We start from the raw sequence: 19988 nt of genomic DNA, 5'->3' as shown, positions 1-19988 counted from the left end.
CCAACTGAGTCACCCAGGCGCCCCAAGAAATTGAATGTTATAGCTGAGCGAGTTGGGGGACCAACTGTAGCATTTGAGCAGGGAAGTGACATGATCTGACTAACTTTTTAAAGGAATTTCAGTTGCCGCTGTGTGTAATATATGGGAGGCAGGCAAGGGAAGCAACAAGATCATTAGGGAACCACTTCAAAGTTCCGGGAGAGAGATCATGGTGGGTGGGAGCTGTAAGATCTTCCAAAACCTCCAATTGAAGTCAAAGTGCAGAGCTCCTTCAGTCAAATCCTCACTTTCTATTCAGCAACTTCCTCATGAAACACTAACCTCTAAAGTGACATCTTCCCCCTCTCCCCACTGCCAGGTTCCACAGATCTCAGAACTGAAATTCTACCCTTAAAGCACTGGTTGCTGTCAAATGTTGCTACTGGATTCTTACTATCTTCATCCCTGGAGCTTTTCTCATGGGGGGGAGTACACCTCCACAAATTCAACCCACTCCAATTCTCTTCTCAGATTCGCCAACTCTATCTGAATGTGGAAATACGTTGGGTAGTCCTTAAAGGGTGGTTGACCAGTTGTCTGATCGTTTGCAGCCACCTGTCTCTGAGCTGGGGAGATGTTGGGCTGATCAAGAGTCATTTTACTTTTTTTTTTTCTAGTGTTCTTGCTTTTGTGAATCAACAGGAACAGAAATCCAAGCAGGTCTTACATTTTGTTAACTCAGGTCCATTTACCCTATGACCGAATTAAATTCTTCCCAGATTTGAGGCATTACAGATTTTGTCAACGCTCCTTCTCCTCTCTCTCTTTTCTATCAATAGTCATCTTCAGGGGTTTTTGTTTTGTTTTGTTTTGTTTGTAGTTTTTAGAGACAAGAAATGAGAGTCAGTAGTTAAAGCTGTCAGCCATTCACCATTTTGTTTATTTATTTATTTTTAAGATTTTATTTATTTATTTGACAGACGGAGATCACAAGTAGGCAGAAAGGCAGGCAGAGAGAGAGAGAGAGAGAGAGAAGAGGAAGCAGGCTCCCTGCAGAGCAGAGAGCCCAATACGGGGCTCGATCCCAGGACCCTGGGACCACGACCTGAGCCGAAGGCAGAGGCTTTAACCCACTGAGCCACGCAGGCGCCCCAGCCATTCACCATTTTAAAACAGATGTTCCTGAGACTGCACTTACCAGTACTGAGTCAGATAATAGAGGGTATCGCACTGCAGTAAGGGACTACAAGAATGGCAGCAGTTATCACTGTTACAAGCATTCTCACAACAGAATGGGTTTTTAAAACAGGAATTAGACATAACATGACTAATTAATTAGGGAATGTAGTTTATATGACGTGGTCCACTGAAGTTATAAGAAAAATCTCAGTTTTCTGCAAATTCAGGAGGATAAAAGCTGTTGTATAGACCAGAGACACACACTTACTTTGCTGTAGAAGTTGGCTGTGCTTTCTAAGTGACATTATTTTGTTTACACTTGGTTGTTGTACATCAATCAAAACTTCAAACTTTCAAGGTCAGGGATGAGAGAGGAACACAGGAAATCAATGAGTATGTAGAAGGAAGATATAAGGAAGTGTTTAGGTCTGGTTTTGTCACTTTTGATTTGGCATTTTTGCTTATGATAACAAAAATATGCTCAAACAAGTATTTATTTATTTGGAGGACAAAAAAAATGTTGTATATCTGAAACTCTCCAGCTCCTTGATTACTTTTTTCCCCCCAATGGAATTTACATTTACAATGCATTTTTGAAATTTTACAATGTGTTTAAAACAAAAGATTTCAGTCATAGAAAAACATACTGTTCATGGCTCTAGACTTGTCGCCAACATAATCAAACAAGAAAATGGAAATTATCAGTATATATTTGGAAAAGTGGAGGCAAAGTTATTTTTAAATGAGAAGTAAGTCTACCTTAAAACTCCATGAAAATAAACTTTAAAAATTTTAGAATTTAATATATGAAAGTTCAATAATGTGGCCAAACACAAGACAAGTATTTTAAAAAAATAAAATAAAAAGATCTTCATATATGCCTGAAAAAATAGTGAAAAAATTGGACAGTGCCATTCATATGATGACCTAAAAATAAAACATCTAGAAATAAGTTTACCAAATAGGAGTAGAATTCTTATGAAGAAATATGTCAACTTGACTAAAGAACATAAAGGAAAACCAAAATAAATAGTCAAATAATAAAGAGACATACCAAGTTCTTGGGCAGAAAGGTGAAATTTCAAAAAGATTTCTACCTAATTTCCTGAAATTAATCTAAAGTTTAGGACTATCCCAATACAGATACCAAAATAGTTTTTAGAGCCTAGGGGACTGACATAATAATTCAAAAGCTCATTTGTGGGAAGACTTAGGACTATAGGCTAGAATATTTTGAAAAAGAAATGGAATGTGATATAATTTGGGTATTAAAGCATATAACAGAGGCACACACTATTGAAACAGTATCGTGCATATAAAAACTACAGAGTTTGGGGTTGGTTTTTTTTTTTAAGATTTTATTTATTTATTTGACATATAGAGATAACAAATAGGCAGAGAGGCAAGGCAGCCAGAGAGAGAGGAGGAAGCAGGCTCCCTGCTAAGCAGCAGAGAGCCTGACGTGGGGCTCGATCCCAGGACTCCTGGATCATGACCTGAGCGGAAGGCAAAGGCTTTAACCCACTGAGCCACCCAGGCACCCCGTGTTTTTTGTTTTTTGTTTTTAACAGAGCAGAAAGCTTAGGAATAGATTTAAGCACAAGTAAGTATTTATTACAAAAGGATGTTAACATTTTTTAAAATTTTTTATTTTTTATAAATATATATTTTTATCCCCAGGGGTACAGGTCTGTGAATCACCAGGTTTACACACTTCACAGCACTCACCAAAGCACACACCCTCCCCGGATGTTAACATTTTAAGTGAGAAACAAGATGATAGATTTTTCAACAAATTACTTGGAGGCAAATGGTTATTTGTAAACAAAACTTGAATTCCTAATGATTATTGTGCTCCAAAATAAATCCCAGATAGATTAAGGCATTAAATGAAAAAAAGTTAAAATATAAGACTGCGTGAAGAAAGTGTTGGTTAATATGTAATAGAAAATTAGTCAGGGATGGTCTTCCCGAGTTTAGCACTCTTTCAGTTTACTACTAACTCCATGCCAGCTGTTAGATATTTTGAATATTACTTTTGTTGGAGATTCGCATATAGTTGAGGTGGTCAGTGACCTGGTTAGGCGAGGTTTCAGAACATTATTTATGAGACAGAGAAGCTCCCCAGAAAGCGATTCAGTCATTGGGAAAACGTCAAGTATGATCAACGTGACCAAGTATCTAGGCATATTGATGAACATGGAGGCTTCCTTAGATCCAGCATGATGGCCATCACCAGATTTTGCCCCTGTGTAGCCATGTGGACCGATGCCTCGGGTCTGGGTAGAGACACCTGTGCATAAAAACTGGAAGAGTCTGTTTCATCGAAACTTACAAAATATTGTGACACCAGCAGCCCCACTTTGGTACCATTTATAACAGAATGAAACACAAAATGGATGTGTGTGTGGAAGGGGAATTGATAGATATGTTTTCAGTCAGGCCAGACCAGAGGAAGCTACGATAATAAATGATCCCAAATCTCAGTGACTTATAACAACAAATGTTTATTTCTTACCCTCGTGATATGTTCATCATTGCTCCGCAGCAGTTCTGCAATACTACATCTTTATCCTGGAGTCAGACTAATAGACCAGCCTCTACTGGGGGTCCTTCCAGCTCTCCTGGCACCGGAAAGAGAAACTTGGTAACGGCACAGTGTTTCAGGGTTTCCCTGAAGCCACACTTCAGCTTGCATTTCAATGGCCTACGTGAGCCACGTGACAAAACTTGCTATCGGTGGAATGAGGAGGTATGACCCTCCCGTGAGGCAGGGTGTCCCTGGGAAGGCAGAGGAGCATTTGGTGGGTCGTTAATCCAACCTAACACACCCATCCTCTCAAAGACAACCTTGTTGCCGTAGAGCCTACAGCATCCTCGACACTCCCAGTCCATTCGGGAAATTGCCCTCTGGCCCCAGACCCAGCAAGACCCAGAGTTTTCCCAGAAGCCATCAGCTTGTGCTTCCCTTTCCGAGGTGAACACTCAGCCAGTGGAGCAGATGTCGGCTGCCAAGGTGGTGCCAGGACCCACTGTGATGGACAGCTCCTCTGTTTTGTTTACTCTTCTAGGCAGGGTGATAAATTCTCCTTCTAATCAGGTTTGGTGTTTCTCACTCTCCGATCCACCAACTCTGCTAATGAATGATTCACTGAAGTCAGTGGCTAAGAACATCACGCTGCACCCTGCTCTGCCTTTGTTATGCAAAGTCATGCCCTCACTATCTCCCAAACACAAAACCGAGTTCCCGAGGATGGCGTGGATGGATGATGGAGTGTACAACAGCCTCCGGTAATTTGTTCACAGTAATTCAGGCCAGTATATTCTGTCAAGTCTGTTACTGAATACATTTGGTTTCACTTGCTTGTGGGAGAATGGAGCTTGGAGGGGGCCCTCGGAGGCTGATCTGCAAATAAAATCCTGAGAGGTCCTGAGCTGTCAGTCCAAGAGACCTCACAGAGCTAGTGTTCTGAGCCTTCCCACTGGGCCCAGAGAAGCCTCAGCTCTAGGGGGAATCCAAGGAGGTAACTCCACGGGAACCTGAGCCCTTGACTGACTCAAGCCATCACTGGGGCCTGAGAGAAATTAAACTGAATACAGAATACAGAATGGATTTTCAATCCACGCCAGTTCAAACCTCCTCCCCAAATTCATATCATAACTAACACGTCAAAAGGAGTTAAAGAAATAGGACTTCAAGCCACAGCACGGCTCACTCGACTTACGCTTAAAGCTGCTTTCCAAGCAGGAGGATATTTAAAATGGCGCAGGCTCTGGGGCACCACATCCAAGGACCCTAGTGACTGAGGCACAAGAATGCCCCTGGCTGCATTCCTAAATGGTTCCAAAATGGTTGCCCCTTTTGTGGGCAACTTTGTAACCCAATGTTGTGAGTAGGTAAAGGATCTGAGGATGTTCTTTGGGAAAGTGTTGGCACTTGGGGCGATGCGGCGAGAGCCCTTCAGTGAAAGTACAAATAAAATCAATGGGGTGGAAGAGCTGTGCTCACACAAACTGAATCTTCACCCCCTATAACCTGAGAATTAAGAGCCCATTCCGCCTGATGGGTAGACTAAGGCAGAGTGCTCCTCCCGGTCCTCACCTGGAGCCCAGGTGCAGCCTTGAATGGTCAGGGGCAACACTGAGAATAACTGGTGGGAAGATTGGCGCTCTCTGGACACCGGCTGCCCAGCTGGTACAACATTCAGGACATGTCCTTGGGAGAAAATTCATCTGGGTCAGCCTTGGTGTCGGCGACATAAAACATGCTGAGGTTAACCAACCTGCACTGGCAAGGAAAATGCATTTTTAGAACTTTGGCATAAGCACTGAGTGAGCCAGCCAGGGAGACAAGAAAAGAATGTCGATATGAATGCTACGAGGCTATGGCTAATTTAGTTTCCATGTGGGCTACCTTGATCAAGGATAATTAAGGGGAATACTTATTTTAAGTTCTGTAGGTAAAGATCTCAGCCTAAATCTTGAGAATGCAAGAAATACCTTTTTTGTGTGTTCTACAACAATCTCTCTCCCCGAGTCTCTGGCCCCCCATCAATGGCATCAGAAAACCTAACGAACTCCAATTCTTCTTGTAACGTGCCCTCTCTCAGGGGAGGGTTTTGATGTTGTGCCACATGAAGGCATCAGTGGGATGGATTCTGGGCTTTCCATCTCTGGTCTTTACAGTGTGTTGCCCCCCCCCCCCCATGGGGCCCTTTGGATTCAGGGGCTCTTTGCTACTTTGTTTTCATGCTCCGAGTGAGGTTGCCCCTGGTCCCACTTGCCTATTCACAGCACGGAGACGAGACAGGTTCTCCAGAGAAACAGAAACAAACAGCCTATATAAAGATACACAGAGACAGATGTATTACAGGGGATTGGCTTACACAGTTATGAAGGCTGAAAAGTAGCAGGATCTGTCACCTGCAAGCCAGAGGCTCAGGGACACCAGTGGTATAAGTCCAGCACCCAGCCGAAGGCCTGAGACCAGGGATGCCAGGGGTAAAAAGTCTCAGTCTGTGTCTGAAGGCCCAAGAGCCAGGAGAGCTGATGTCTGAGCATCCCTTAGCCCAGTCAATGACACATAAAATTAGCCATATATTATGTATATCTGTAGATCTGTATCTGTATCTATAGCTCTGGCTGTAACTGTGTCGACGCAGGTTGACTTCTAAAACTGTAACTATGTATCTATACATGAGTGTGTATTCTTTTAAACATACAGTTGACCTTTGGATTTGTGTGACATTTGTTTCTTTTTTAATTTTTACTTAAAGTTTATTTATTTATTTATTTGACAAAGAGAGAGAGAGAGAGCCAGAGTGGGAACACAAGCAGGGGGAGTGGGAGAGGGAGAAGCAGGCTCCCTGCCGAGCAGGGAACCCGATGTGGGGTTCCGCTTAAGGCTGCCACTTAACAACTGAACCACCCAGGCTCTGGACACTTTTTCGTTGGACAGAATTAGCATCCTACTGTACACACAGCATTCCTGCAACTTACTCTTTCAGTTAACAATATGTGTAGAAGATAGTTCCAGATAGACACATATAAATCTACTTGGTTAGCTTAATAGCCGGACAGCATTCTACTGCATGGCTGTTCCACGGTGTAATTAACTGTTTCACTGCTGCTGCTGTAGATTTCATCCATCTCTACTGATATGTATCACTTTGTGTCCATGTATTATTTCTCTAGATATCTACCCAGGTTTCTTCGTAGAGTGTTTCTTGGTAGATGGAGTTCTTAAAAGAAAAAAGTATACTTTTTTTGTGGAATTGCTTTCTAGAAAAGTCTTAACCAAACTGATCTTTAGATTACAGCGTTTTGTTTCTGAGTCTGCTGCCGGCTATGGGTTCCTGTAAGTCAGGGACAGCAGGTGTGAACCTATGGGTTCCTGTAAGTCAGGGATAGCAGGTGTGAACCTTCGGATTTCCTTGGTCTACTTTCCAGTGTTTAGCACAGAGTCTGGCACAAAGTGAGTACAATATTACAATAACATTTGTCTCAATGGATTGGATAATTAGCATTGTCACACATTCCCCCCAGCGTCATCCTAATTACATAAGGCGTTTTGGAGCCTGATCGCGCATCCCACAATTTCCATTGGCTCCTTTGCCTCCTCCACGGTGCCGCTGTGTAATAATTTCTTTACCTCAATATTTGCTCGATTGTCTGTGTGACCCCCGTGTCTGTCCCCATTAGCGTCTTTTACATTAAATCAGTGATCTGCACCAGCGCAAGAGGCTCTTTGCAGCTTGATCAGTGAGCAATGGATCAGACAGCTAAACGGTTGATTTAATTGGCATGAAATAACTAAGCCATCTGTTCCGTGGAGTTGATCTTTTAAGTGTTACTCTCTTGTCTGCTCTGAAATGTCTTGGTCACTTGGAAAGACCATGCATGTCAGGTGGCAGGGCACAAAAGGTGGTTGCTTTCAGACAGAGAGCAAGGGTTTAAGGGAAATTGAAGAATTTTATGTTGCTCTCTATCTTTTACCCAGCTTCATCTGTCTTTATAGCACTTATTAGTATCTGCTATATTGCATAGTCACTTGTTTCTCCCTCTCCCTCTGGAGAGGTTAAGCACCAAGAGAGCAGGTACTTTGTCCTTTATGGTTCCTGCTGAGGCCAGGGCCTGGAATAGATTATCTACCTTGATCTGGGCACCAAAGAGATCTGCTCAGCTCCCTCTTGGGTTTAACGCTGCTGTGACTTGGTGTCGCAAAGATCCACTGGAAATGACAGGTGGATAGGAAGAAGGTGCAGAGGGCGCAGGAAGGAGTCTAAAATCCAGTCTGGCGAGCTCAATGCGAACTTGGTGTTTGTATAGAATGGCGTTGGGGTCAATCTACAGGAACAGGGAGAGGAGGCACAGCCAGCGGTGTGGGTTGGGGCAGTTTGATGAGAGGGCCCTTGGGAATATTATTTAATCTTGCTGAAACTGGGTATTCTCCTTTGTAAAATGGGGATATTATTTACCATCTTCAGTTTTTGCTGATTAAATGAGATCATGTACATGAAATCATTGTCAGCACTTATAATACTTACTACACGCCAGGTAATATTTTGAGAGCTTTATATATACTGACATACAGCAACACTCTAGGTTAGGACCTGTTATTATCCCCAGCTTATCCAAGTAGGGAAACTGAGGTATAGAGAGGTGCCCACGTTCTCTTCGCTAGAATGTGGTAGAGCTAGAATTTAAACCAAGGCTGGTTCCAGAGTCCACAAGAGCCTGGTGTAGAATGGTAACAATGAGGGTTTCAATCTGTAAATCGCCATCTTCTTTCCACTTGTCTAGATTGCTGAGCTGGAAAGTAAGACAGGATTCAAGTAGGTTGCAGAGCTGCAAAGCTGGGTTTTGTGTCTGGGTCAAGGCAGGTTGCCTGTTCCTACATCTGGGAATAGGGCTTAAAGTGAACTACTAAGGAGTTGGGTCCAGCTTCTAAGGGCTCTGGGACAGGCTTCAGTCTAGCAGGAAATGTGCACAGGAGTCAGGGCAGAATTGGGTGAACTAGGGGCCAAGCACGGGGAAGGGGTGAGTTTGGGGCTCACCAGCCTGAAGATGATACACTGCCAGGCCAAGCTGTGTGGACAAGCCACAACCTCCAAAACAATATCCCTAGTGGTCAGGCAAGGCTGGGCCCACCAGATCCATCCTGATTCATCAACCTAACTGAGAATCAGACTGTTACAAGATAGTCAGGTCATGATTTGTGTTTAAGTCGATGCTGGATCTCATTCTATTCTGTGGTTATTCTAGAAGACAAACACATAGAATATAGCACTCAAGACGCTGCATACAATTCAGCCATTCTAGTATAGTAAATGGAGAAGCATACTTGGAATGGAAAAGCACATGCTGAGGAGATCCTAGATCCAATCCAACCATTCTAACATACTATAAAATCTATTTACTAATATAATAAATATTACATTACGTAAGCATTATCTACATATGTCAATATCAATATTTATCTGTAGAGAGAATACATCCAATCGTTCTAGGAGACAAATATATATATACAAAGAGATCACAGTAAGAGATTCTGGGTCAGCTTCAGCAGGGGTGATACACAAATGCACAGAATGAGCACACTGATGTGTGTTTGCTCTAGAACCTCCAACCCATTCTCCACACAGTAGCACGGGTGATCCCATAAAAACACAAAGCTGGCTATGCCATGGTCAAGCCAAGATCTTGATCTGGGCTGTATCTCTTGATTAGGAAGATCAGAAGTTGCATGAGCCCTATAGACATGTAGGGATCAGATGCTAAGAAGTCTGGATTTTGTTCCCAGCCAGAGGTACTGCTGGCAAATGACAGCTACCATCACTTGGAAATCTTGAGGTCTCCTGATCAGGTGGGAATCTGAGTTCCAGCAAAACTCCTTTTATCGGAAGAGGCTGGGACATCATTACTGTCGAACAGCCTGAAGAGTTTGCCCATTCTCATCCATCACACAATCCAGATTGCTTAAAGCCCTTAAATGGTACCCCATCCCTCTTGGATAAAGCACCATGTGTCCTCCCCCCACTCCTGCCCCAGCCCAAAGAAACCCCTTCAAATCCCTTGCATCACACACCAGGATTGGCAAAAGCTGGTTCTCTCTCCTTGTTCAGTGTGTCCCAGCCACACCAGCCTCCTTTCCAGGCCTGAAAAAGATCATGCTCGTCCCAGCCCCCAGGCCTTTGCACATTCTGTGTCCTCTGTCAGAGGCTCACAGTAGCTTAAGCTTAATTAACTCAGTTTTCCCTTCACACACCCAACTCAAATCTTCTGGGAAACTTTTCCACACCCTTGAAATACAAGTGTTCTTTAAGGGATGTTTCCTTGTTTTGCTTCACCGAACTTATGTATATTTCTTGGTATTGCTCTTTAGTTTGTTTAGAATCTGCCTTCACCACTAGCATGTGATCTTGGTGAAGAAAGTAACTGTGTAGCATACTTTCTTTGCTAGGATATCCCCAGCATGCAACACAGTGCCTGGAACACAAAAGGTTCTCAACAAAATCCTGCAAAATGTCTGAATGAATCTTTAGACTGTGCTTGTTTGAGTTAAAATTACTTTATCAATGAATTTGGGGGGATGTCATTGCCCCAGGCTCTGCGTAGTAGGGGCTCAATGTATATTTGTTGACCGACTAACAAATGGGGAAGGAAGGAACTAGAGATGTGGTCCAAACAGGCTGATTGCCCACAGTATCTCCTTTCCAGTTCATCAATTCAGCCACAGGCATCCCATAAACGTCTGCATCCACCTGCATCCTGTGGTCTTCTGGGATGCTTTCCAAATTCTGCCTCCAGAACCCACTTGCTTTGTTTTGCTTTCTCTCCATTGCTGATTGTCTGCTTCCGTCCCCGTCCCGTCTCTCTGCATGCTGGGTGGACTTAACGATCCCGTGGCTCAACTCCACACTCCACCGCAGGAAACAAACCCACCCTCCCCTGGGAATCTGATACCGGCTCTTTTCTCTGTGTTCTGAAGCCTTGGGCTAGTCCCATTTTTTGCTCAACTGTGCTTTGGAGACCACATTCCAGACTAGAGTTGTTCAAACATCACTCAGAAGGGGAAGTCAGATGGCCATGATCCGCTGTAATTAATATTGCTATTTTGGACATTTAACTGGTCATGAATTAACTTATAAAACCAGAAAACAGAGTGGCCTGTGTTATAGCTACACAACCAGGCAGGGCACTAAATCCAGGCCTCTATGCCTGACCAGATGGGCTATTTGTGGATCAGTTACTTTGGCCATTGGCTGCTCCAGGCATTGGCCGGTTATCATTCTCCAAGCAGCCAAATGTGACGGTGGCTTCATTTCCAGGCAGGGTCTTGGCTGTGGAAAGAATTGTGAAGTGCAGGGGAAAGAAATGTGTTGGCTTCTTGGGACCTGAGATAGTGTGAGGGCCCCCAACCCACATAGCCTCTTGGCATTTTCCTCCTGGACATACGGGCTTCTGCGTGGGCACAGTGGACTGTCAGGTCTACGCAAATGCCATTCTCAGACTCAAGCTAGAATCACTTCTTCTTTCCGAAAACCACATTCCTACTTCTCCAATCTGGACAAAAGCACAGAAGCATCTGATGTGAGTTTCCAAGGCGGTAGCCTTCCACCTTGGCTACAAAGTAGAACCAGTTGAGAAGTTTAAAAAATCCTGGAGCCCAGCTCCATTGTTCATTCCAAAGCAATGACAAGAGACTCCAGGCATCAGTGTTTTTAAAAATCCACAAGTGACTTCAGTGCACACCAAGATGGCGAACCCGTGATCTCAAACCCGAGCGTACATACGTGTCATCCATCAGATGTATTAGAGCACAGATCCCCCAGCCCCAGACCTAGTCCCAGAATTCTGGATTCAGTATTTCTAGAGTTGGGTCCAGGAATATTCATGTGACAGATCCCTGGTGATACTGTTGCTACCTGTCCCCATACGCTAAGTAGATCTGTTCTAGAACATTGCTCCTCAGTATCTCTTTCATGAAGTTGCAGCCTAGGCAGCCTCCAGGAGCTCATTAGAAATTACAAATCTCAAGCCCATGCCACACCTGAGATATCATATGCCATGTTTTAAAAAGAGCTCTAGGAAATGTACATGAACAATAAGGATCAAAAAGCTTTAATGCATAGAGAGTACCAACATGAGGCATCCAGGCTGAAGTTGGCCAGCAGATATATATATATTACCTGGCCTACACACGATTTTTCGAAATTTAGAATTCACAACAGTTAATGATTGGGATTTTTGACTTCTCTTGAAAAATGGCAAGAGCTAGCGACACTGGTCTTCCATTCCCACATGGTGACCACTGGGGACAGAATATACATGCCTTAAGCCACCACACGGCTACTTCCTTCACTAGTGATGTCTACGTGGCATCTGTAGGCATATGTGTTTGCAGCTTCTAGCTCAGCCCTTACCTCCGCCTTCCTCTGCAGTTGAGAACTACTGCTCCCGAGCATTTTATCTGGAGCCAGCCCATTTTCTCTCTTTGTACCTCACGCCATCCGTCTATAAATTGGAGTAATAGCACAAGGTGAAAGGGACATGCAGCTCATGCTTTCAGCTCTACACCTCTGTTTTCCACCCCTGTTGTTGAGGAACCCAGGATTTCTCCAAGTATGGTCTCTGGGTCAGCAACACTAACGCCACCTGGGAACCTGCTAGAGGTACAGACTTACCAGCTCCACCCCAGACCCAAGGGCTCAATAAACAACAAGCTGTTTCAGGGGAGAACTTTGGCTGGATTTCCTCGGGGATGCAAGGGCCATCACGAGCTCCAGAATTCATGAGAAGAAATTTCAGTCAATACTCATGGGTGGCTAAAGTTTTTCAGGTAGGAGAGACCAAGGGAAGAGTTTCCTCAGCTCCTTTCCTTGGACTACCTGACACCTCCACCCGTAGCTCACCTATGCTCCCATTTGAGCCAATGAGCCCGTCTGAGACTTAGTGTCTAGGTAATGAACCCTGAGCCTGGGCATTCACAGACTCATAAGACAGACTGCAACTACTTTCACCACACTGACCTAAGGCAAATAAATCATCTTGTGCCTCAGTTTCCCTAGAGGGCACCTGACATCTGAATGCACAGACCCACAGCCAATGCTGTAGCTACCTCTAACTGGATTGAGTTCCTTACATTATGTCCCCCAGCCTGAAACTGCTGCCCCATTTTGGAGATTGTATATTTGGCCATAGAGCTGGGCCAGCTCTACAAGGAGGTCATTTTCTTTGACCTCTGCCTCTGGCCCTGTCTCCAGGGTCCCAGGATGCCTCCGACCAGAGCCTGCCTGAGTAATAGCAGAGACCGGGAGTCACATGAACTGTAGGGGAAGACACTGTGAAGTCATACACTAATTTTAAGGTGGGAGAATTGGCTATAGAGAGAGTTCACACCCAACATTTCTGCCTCTCACTTGAGATTAGAGCACACATGGAAACAGTAGTGATGGAGAAGGCAGGGAGATAACGTATTTTCCTAACGGTGATGACAAATGTGCTTTGGGCTGGATCGCAGAAAGATTCCTTCAGAACTCTTGCTCGGACAGTTTTTAAAGAGTGAGTCAGGAAGAAAGACTCAGCCATCTGGGATTCATTAGGTTGAATACTGATGAAAACAGGGTTAGACTATGTAATTTTTCAGAATTACCTCCAAGCAGAACAATCAGTCAGTAATGATAATAATATTGATCATCACAGTAACAGTTATCATCTTTTGAATGACAGATATGAGTCTTGGTAGCTTCTGTATGTTCACTCAGGGGTTAGCAAACTTCTGCTGTAAAGGGCCAGCTATAAATATTTTAGGTTTTGTCGGATACATTGTCTCTGTCATGACAACTCAAATCTGCCCTTAAGCACAAAAGCAGCCATAGACAGGGTATGCTATTAAGTGGGTATATGTTTTAATAAAACTTTATTCGCAAACACAGGTGGTGGGCCAGATTTGGGACACAAACTATAATTTGTTAGCTCTTGCCTTATCTCCTTGACCCTCACAATACTGCACAGTAGGTGCTTTTACTATTCCTATCTTACGGATAAAGAAACAGAATCTTGGAGAGATAAAGCAATTGCATGAAATCCCAGAGCAGTAAGTAGTAGATTCAGGATTCCAACTCAGGGCTTCTCACGCTATCGTGTCTGGGTGAACCCTTTCACTTCCAGAGCATTTCATCATTCTGGATCCCCAAGTCCCAGATTCGGTTCTTTGATTATCTAACAATTATCCTACCACGGTACAGCAACTTCTGTAACTCTCTAACTCTCAGAACAGCTGCACGAGATAGGTGCTGTTCTCCCCATCTAGAGCCCAAGGTTCCCAGAGGATATGGTAAGATTCTCCCTGTCCACCCGTAGTGAGAAGTTGTGCTTGGAGTCAGACTCAGATCTCTCGGAGTCGAAGTTCATTGATCTTCCTTCCAGACCTGTCACTTCCAGAGTTGAAAAGCCTTTCACAATTTGTGATTTACCGAAGTGGTACATGTCTATTGCACAGAAATTGGAACAACTATAATGATAAAGATGATGACAAAGAATCACTCATGATCCACCATCCCAAAATAACCTCTGCTACCAATTTGATGCTTTTTCCCCAAAATGATCCATGCCCATTCTCCCAAACAGTTACGTACTAAATGAAATAGTTGATATATTTGTTACTTTTCACATAAGATTGGGGGGTTTTTCTTGTGTCATAAAATGTTAACAAAATCACTATTTTAATAATAACAAAATTTTCCATCTTAGGATATAACATAGTTTTTAACAGTTTAGGTACATTCTGTTTTTTCCCATTGTAAATGCTTTGATTACATTCTTATACATAAATCACTGTCTGAATCTCCAAATATGTCCCAAGGGTAAATTTCTAGAAGGAGGATTATCGCTCCAAAGGTTATTAATTATTTTTAAACTTCTTTATAGATTAGACTTTTTAAAAATACATGCTGATTTCCATTCCCCTCCACAGGTCAGATATACCTAACCCCAAAACAGCATGACTTTTTTTTTTTCATTTGAAATTTTTGTGGATTAAAATGTTACATTCTACTTTGATTTTTATTAAGTAGCTTTGGGGTTTTCTTATTGATTTGTCAGAGTTCTTCATATATTGAGGACATTAGAGGTTTGTTTGTTTGTTTTCCTGGCAAATATTACTCCCCAGGTTTTTTGTTGTGTTGTGTTTTGTTTTGTTTTCTTTTGCCTTTAGAAGAAAAATAAACTCATCTCTATTTACTGGTCCTCTTCCTCGTAACAAAGGATCTTCAGATTGTTAGCATTCAACACATTCAGCTGCAAAAGTAGTAAAGACAACAAATGCTTCTTCCAGTAGAATTTGCCAGGTGGAAATGACAAGCAGAGAGGTTCAGCTGCAACTCCCAGATCTCTGATACAGACCACAGACTATGTTACCTCAGGGTAGAGATCAGTCCAGACAGGAGGCAACCAGAAGGTGCAGAGAGGAGCTTGTGAAGCTGATTTTAAGCACTGAGCAAAGGGCTGTCTTTGTTCTGCAAACAGCCGCAAGGCACTCACTACCTCACCATTCTTCCAAATAAGTACAAAAAGGTATCATGAAAACATTATTTAGAAGACTCTGAAATTGAAGACTGGTAAGAACTTCATTTTCATACTTTTTTGGTAAATGTAGAGAAAAGAACAATGCTTTGAAGTCTGACATTTTCGCCCCTTGATCCTCAAGCATATTGCATTTCAAGGAAAAAAATAATTCTTCATGTCAGGTAAATCCCTTCTTTGGGGACAATAACATTTCTTTCTAGATATTGGAATGGGTGAGGGCAGTATTTCTCAGTCTTGGCACTAATGGCATTTTGGGTTCAGGTAATAGTTGGAGACTAAAGAAAGAAAGATCCAATAGTTTGCATTTAAATTTTTGAAGAATTGTGATATTGAGAAATTTGCCTCCCCCTCCCCCCCGTAGGTCCATACAGCTGAATTAATTACAGGGAGAGAGATATTGGAATCGGTGTAAGAAATCGTTGTCATAATGAAAACCAGGCAAAAATGGAGTGGTCTAGCTTCAGAATTAATGAGCTGGTGTTCATTGGAGGAATTCAAGGAGAGACTAGATTGTTCTCACACAGGATGTGGTATAAGACACTCACACAAAAGATGAGGGCTTCAAAGTTGAAGGGAATCTTCTATCCCTGAAAGCCTGTAAGTCTGTTCCTTGCTGTCTTCCTTCTTTAATATTTTATATTCTGGAGTATTTTCCACAAGAGGAACTTATTCCTTTTAAAACAGAAGATAAACTTTTCCAGAGTGCTCAAAAATCATCACACAAACTGCAAAAGCTGATTTCTTCAAGGCTCCACAGAGAAAGCATGCTTTAAAGAAATCAAGTTGGGGTGAGGGGTGCCTGGGTGGCTCAGTGGGTTAAACCTCTGCCTTTGGCTCAGGTCATGACCTCAGGGTCTGGGATAGAGCCCCACATCAGGCTCTCTGCTCAGCTGGGAGCCTGCTTCCCCTGCTCTTTCTGCCTACTTGTGTTCTCTCGCTGTCAAATGAATAAATAAAATCTTAAAAAAAAAAAAAAAGAAATCAAGGTAGGGATTTTCTGCAAAAATGAATTCTATGTCCACTAGCCTTGAGCTAGAAGATTCTTCCTGATCTCTTTGAGGTACCATAGGTTGACATGGGTGGTATGGTCAATTCAGTAGTGGGGAGGAAAAGACACAACATGTGTGTGTGCGTGTGCATGCATGCACATGTGCGTGTAGGATTACAGCACTCTTAGGCAGTTCCATAATTCATACTACCAATCAGGGCACCTGGGTGGCTCAGCCGGTTGAGCGTCTGCCTTCAGCTCAGGTCACAATCCCAGGTCCTGGAATGGAGCCCCCACGTCAGGCTTCCTGCTCAGCAGGCAGTCTGTTTTTCTGCTCCTTCTGCCCTTCCCCCTGCTTGTTCTCTCTCTCTCTCTCATCTCTCTCAAATAAATAAATAACATTTAAAAAAAGTTAGTGCTACAGATCTGTTTTGAGATTCTGGGCCTACCCTGAACAGAGATGTAGTCTTTTGGAGCCCTGGATCTTCAAAGGCCTGGATTCTTTTCTTCATCCCACTAGAATCTATGGGTGACCAGAAGGCGTGTCTTAGCAGGAGGTATGTTTTAGCACAAGACATAAGTCAACAGGAGCCATGGATCAACAGGGGTCAAAAGTCAGCTGGAATCATGAGTCAGTAGTTCGGAAGGATCCATGGATCTTTAAGAGTAAGGGGTCTACAGAACCCATGGATAAAGAGGAACTCTGGATCTCTAGAAACCCTGAGTTAGCATGAGCCATCAATCAGTGAAGGCCGTAGGTCAACAGGAGATGTGGTTCAGTAGGAGCTTCTGTTCATTGCAAACCACAGGTCAATAGGATCCTTCATCAGCAGGAACTATACATCGGCCAGAGAGAGTCAGCAGTTGGCAGTGGGGCAGGGCCTATAAGACATATAGAAAGAGAAGAGCACCAGACTCTGAGGGGGCTGATGCCAAATAAGATAGCAGAAGCCATAATTAAGCAAAAATTACAGAGTAGCAAGAAACTAAGCAGAGAGCTCTTAATAATGTCAATGGAGTATGGAGAATAAGTAAGTCACCATCATAATAGGGTGGGGAGCAATGTGTTTCCAAGAGCATGTCAGGACAGCCTAGTGTGTACAGATGCATTGCATCCTAAACAGTCTAATCCTGAAGAACATTCTAGAATTTGTGAGAAATGGCAGTTTGGCTACAGAGATTCTTGTCTTTCCGAATTTTCCAGGTATTCTTATCATAAACCCACACTACTAATTATTTATTTAGGTTGGACACCTAAAAAGAGGAATTCTTGAGATACAATATATAAGCAAAAAAAATTTTAAGGTTCTTGATACATATTGCTATATTATTTTTCAAAACTGTTGAATAAATTTGTTCTTCCCCACCTTCAAATTAAGATCCTCATAAATATGTATTCTCAAAGATAGAAAGACAGAAGGTTTAGTATTGTGATCTATCAGGAGGAATTTCCAGTAAAAAATTTTAGATAGATGCTTCATGTGTAGAGTCAGAAGGCAAAGGTGATTGATACTTGCCATTCTGACTGTATATCTCTAATGGTAGAGGTAAGTCAGAACTCTTTGGAGTTTTGAGAGAAAGAATCCAATTCACTTAAAACTGGGTTAATTCAATAAAATAATTTATAAGAGCATGTAACTTGAAAAGTCATGTGGTAGCTTTCAGGTATGGCTGGATCCAGGAGCTTGATATCAGTCAGGGTAAACATATTTACACTTTTTTTTTTTTTTTTGGTTTTGGTTTGTTTGTTTGTTTTAGGTAATGTTCAATTTATTAAAGTTATACATTCACAGACTCAATTCTTCCTTAAATTGAAGTCTAGCTTACAAATCTTATTATTATATTTATAAGGTAGCAAATTATAATGATGCCTTTGTGTCTGCTTGCTTATTTGTTTCATGATTTAGTATCTTTAGGTAGAAGACAATATTTCAATAAGAGTGAAACCTCATCCACTCTTCTGTAGACAGATGGTAGACAATACAAATCTGAACAGACCCAATTGCCTTCAATATTCCAAATTTATAACTTGCCATTTAAGACCTTCCGTTGGGCACCTGGGTGGCTCAGTTGGTGAAGTGTCTGCCTTTGGTTCAGGTCATGTTCCCAGGGTCCTGGGATTGAGCCTTGCAGACGGCTCCCTGCTCAATGGGGAGTCGGCTTCTCCCTCTCCATGTGCCCCTCCTCCCACTCCTGCTTTCTCTCTCTCAAATAAATAAATAAAATCTCAAAACCAAAAACAAAGATCTTCCATTGTGGATACCGAACAGTCTTTTCAATTTTTGTCCTTTCTAGTACCCTATGTTCCAGCCAATCCAAGTGAAGGCTGTTCCTTTCATATTCTGGCCTTAGTCTTCATTGGTTTCTTGGTCTGAAAACTGTAGATCTGGCACCTGGGTGGCTCAGTTGTTAAGAAACTGCCTTTGGCTCGGGTGGTTTTGGAGTCCTGGGATCAAGCCCCGTGTTGGGCTCCCTGCTCGGCAGGAAGCCTGCTTCTCCCTCTCCCACTCCCCCTGCTCGGGTTCCTTCTCTCACTGTCTCTCTCTGTCAAATAAATAAATAAAATCTTTTAAAAAAAAGAAAGAAGGAAAAGCGTAGATCTTCCCACACACTTAAACCTAATCTAGTCCGGCCTTAGCCAAAGGCTACCTTCCCTGTTGAGAATGTCTCCTCTCCTCTGCTGGATCAATTGCCTCCTTTCTTTGTGCTAGTAATTAACATATTCTGCCCTAAGTGATAGTTTTTCTATTCCTTAACTTTAGTCCTCTGTTGAAATTTCAACTTCGTGAGAGCGGATATCACACCCTTCTTTCTTTTCGTTTTTATTGAGGTAAAAATGATCTACAACATTATGTAAGTTTCAGGTGTGCAACACTGTAATTCAACAGTGATCTACCCTACAAAGGATCACTGCCTTAGTAAGACTAGTTACCACGCATCCCCACACCTGCGAGCTGTGCCTACTTCAACCCTCCGCCTCTACTTGGTGGTTGAGAGCGCTGCTTAGCTGGGTTAGGCCCATGTCACATGTCCACGCTTGGAGCCAGATGTTGAGGGAAATCGGACCAGCTTCCCCCTCCACTCCATGCTACATGACTTGAGAGACCTGTGGTTTTCGAACACAAGCAGAGTAGGCAACTCAAAACAGACGCCCGTGAGGCCCATTTTATAGACAGGGGTGTCTTTGAGACATGCCTCCCCACCTGCATGGAAGCTGCTTTTTAAAATGTTCAGGATGTTTGGACCTTCCATCAGTTATTTCCATTTGGTCCATCTCCTAGAACCTAGACTATAATTTTCAACGTGACCATGGGACAGGCAGGGGAGGGAGGGAATGTTCTAGCCCGTTACTTATAATATGTGGAGGTAACAGGGCTAAAAGTCAATGCCTCACATAGCCATGAGAACAATGTGGAAAACTCCTTTGAAGCATCATTTAAATAACAGCATAATAGTCTGTTACTCTGGGGGGAGGTGAAGCCTGGAAACACACTTTCTCTGGTGCACCATCCAGGAGCTTTTTGCTGAGAGCAGCCTGGGGCCATCTGAGTGGAGCAGACGCCTCTCTCCACCCCTCCCCAGCAACATACTAGAGGAAGGGGCACCAGTTCTGATTGAATTCAGGCCCTTCTAACATCTTGCTAAGCAAAACCAGCTCTCCGTGGATGCTCAGGAAATTCGAAGTCATCCCTCCTCCTGACTTGTTCGTCTCCCACATAAAGGCATTTCCAGAATATCACAGGCTCCTGAAAAT

The sequence above is a fragment of the Mustela lutreola genome, chromosome 17 (assembly GCF_030435805.1).
Source record: "Mustela lutreola isolate mMusLut2 chromosome 17, mMusLut2.pri, whole genome shotgun sequence".
Taxonomy (NCBI): domain Eukaryota; kingdom Metazoa; phylum Chordata; class Mammalia; order Carnivora; family Mustelidae; genus Mustela; species Mustela lutreola.
Note: the sequence above shows the minus strand (reverse complement) of the source record.